At 40.0% G+C, this 2,657-nt stretch overlaps 2 pseudogenes; one reads left to right on the top strand and one right to left on the bottom strand.

Moving 5' to 3' along the window:
* Positions 1 to 328: 328 nt before the first annotated feature.
* Positions 329 to 666, bottom strand: LOC102500181 (E3 ubiquitin-protein ligase RBX1 pseudogene; annotated as a pseudogene).
* A 1,419-nt stretch (positions 667 to 2,085) lies between these two features.
* On the top strand, positions 2,086 to 2,387 carry LOC102490771 (10 kDa heat shock protein, mitochondrial pseudogene; annotated as a pseudogene).
* The last annotated feature ends 270 nt before the right edge of the window (positions 2,388 to 2,657 follow it).

Raw genomic sequence — 2,657 nt, forward strand, 5'->3', positions numbered from 1 at the left:
TTAAAAATATCTATTTGATGTGCAGTAATATATATAGCCCCAGCTAGGTGCTACATTATAGGATGTTCATTCTACTCACTGAGGCTTATTCCTAAAGTGGGACTTGTGTTCCTGGAGATGCATATTTCAGCTGTGCTTGCTATGGAAATATTTAGATTAATTAAGATCTTTAGTGACTCAATAAAATGTGGGGATAAAAAAGTATAGAAAGCAATCATAGATACCAGAGAGAGTGTGGGAGGAGTGGGAGATGGCAGAGGGTAAGAGCTAGGGAAGTCATTAAGTGAGTAACAGAACAGTTAAGCTTGATGGAAGAATTCGTTGTCTACTATATAGAACTATACTTTTGGAATTCCCACTCTGTGTTGTCTGATGGACACGCCTGCCCTGTTTTGAGTCAGTGAGAGATGCAGCGGAAGTGAAACGCGTGGTTACAGACTCTCCATGCCACAGTACACTCTTCCGAAGTCGCAGATACCTGGTTAGCTTGACATTCTATGCAAAGATCCATAATGTGGTTCCTGCAGATGGCACAGTTATCGACCAAATATCCCAGGCCCAGAGGGCCACTGCATTCCACTTTTCCACTTCAAAGTACTTCTTGCCCGCGATGCTATTGGTACCGCTTGGGGTATCCACATCCATCGCTGCCGCCATTTTGGAAACACATGGTCCCCATGCCCAAATTTTTTAAAGGAGGGAGAAATAGAGGAGAAGGGATTGTAGTGACCACTTGACCACTTCCCATGGGGAGGGGGTGCCTTTCTAATTTTCTTAGTTTCTTTCTCTCTTTCTGTCTCTCTCCAGCAAGTGCACACACCCTCTAGCAAATTTTTAAAAGTTATTTTAACTGCATTTTATACATTCAAGATGCTAGAGAAAAAATAAAAAAGGCTAAATGCAGACATAGAAGGGGTTTTGTAAAATTTTTTTTTATGCTTTTTTTTAAAGAGAGATTTTTGCTATGGGGCACATATGTTCACCGGAGAGACAGAAAGAAAGAAATTGTCATGTTGCAATCCTTTCTCTTCCATTCTCTCCTTGAGATTTTGGGCACATATGCACATGTGCCCAGCATGAAGTTCAAGTCCCTAAGGTCCGGGACTTGAACTGCAGTTGGCCATGTGGGAGTCCAGTGATGTAACCATTATGCTATCTGCTGGTTCGCATAGAAGGTATTTTTAAAAAAAAAACAAAGAAAGCTACTAGAACTAGTAAATGATTGTGAGAATGTTTCAGAATGAAAAATTAATACATAAAATCAATTATATTTCTATATAGTAGTAATGAACAGTCAGAAATTGAAATTAAAAATCAATATTATTTACGATAGCAACAAAAGTGTGAAATACTTAGGGATAAATCTAACAAAAGATGTGCAAGACCTGTGCCTTGAAAATAACTGTCAGAACATACCCCGCAACCAATTCAGAGTCAGCAGAAAGTATCTCCCCTGGACAAACTCTTTTTTTCAACTCCCTTATTTCTCCTTCATTTAACTCAACCCTTGCTCTCTCCTCCATCCCCAATTCCTGCACTCAGGTCTGAAACCTGTCCCAAGGTCCCACGTTCTTTCTGATTTAGATTTAGATCAACCTCTAGCATTCATGTTAGTAAAATATCTCTGCATGTGACCCAGAGTATCTAAAACACAATCACATCTTTCACGTGGTGATGATTAGTCTCCTGCTAGCTTTATCACCTTCTGTTGGATGTCTTTTTAGCCTGGAGATATGACACCAAGGGCCTCCTTCCATTCCTTGGGTTTCCAGGCCTTTACAAAGGGAGTGGATGAGAAGAAGAGGGAAAACATTTACCATGGTGTAAGCAGCTCAAATACATTAGTAGCTAAATAAATATATAAAAAGTGCTTTAGGAATCAACTGAAATAACATGCTTTCATCCAGAGAGATGACTCTCTCAGCCATAGGATGTTAATCCTAGACAACATTCAGGTCTTAGCTTTGGTCTTGGTTTTCTGAAGCAGCGCTCGCTCTATTATTCCCTTGATTAAGAAAGTCCCAGGTTCTCTCCTTGCTGTGGCAGCAGTGTGAGACCAGAGCAAGAGCTGCATCTGTGGGAGTCATGGCAGGACAGGCATTTTGGAAGCTTCTTCCACTCTTTGATCAAGTATTGGTTGAAAAGCGTACTGCCAAAACAGTAACCAAAGGAGGCATTATGCTTCCAGAAAAGTCTCAAGAAAAAGTATGGCAAGTTACAGTAGTAGCTTTTGGATCTGGCTCTAAAGTTAAGGGTGGAGAGATTCAAACAGCATGAAAGTCAGCGAGAAAGTTCTTCTCCCAGAATATGGAGGCACCAGAGTAGTTCTAGATGATAAGGATTCTTTATTTGGGGATGGCGACATTCTTGGAAAGTATGTAGACTGAAATAATCACTTTTGAAATGGCATCACATGAAGCTGCCCATTCCACTGAAGTTGTGCAATCTTTATGTAAATAATTTCCACGTTTCTCTTTTATAATAAACTAATGATCTCTAATGTGAAAAAAAGAAAAGTAAAAAGAAAAGTCCAGTCACTACCTACAGACATTTGAGGCATTCCATTATCTGGCCAGTCTTACCTCCCATTACTCCAAAGGACCCCTACTATTCTGACGAGATGATTTCTACTAATATTCCCCTAAACATACCAGGCT

Source organism: Tupaia chinensis, unplaced genomic scaffold, assembly GCF_000334495.1.
Source record: "Tupaia chinensis unplaced genomic scaffold, TupChi_1.0 Scaffold000366_1, whole genome shotgun sequence".
NCBI classification, from domain to species: Eukaryota; Metazoa; Chordata; class Mammalia; order Scandentia; family Tupaiidae; genus Tupaia; species Tupaia belangeri.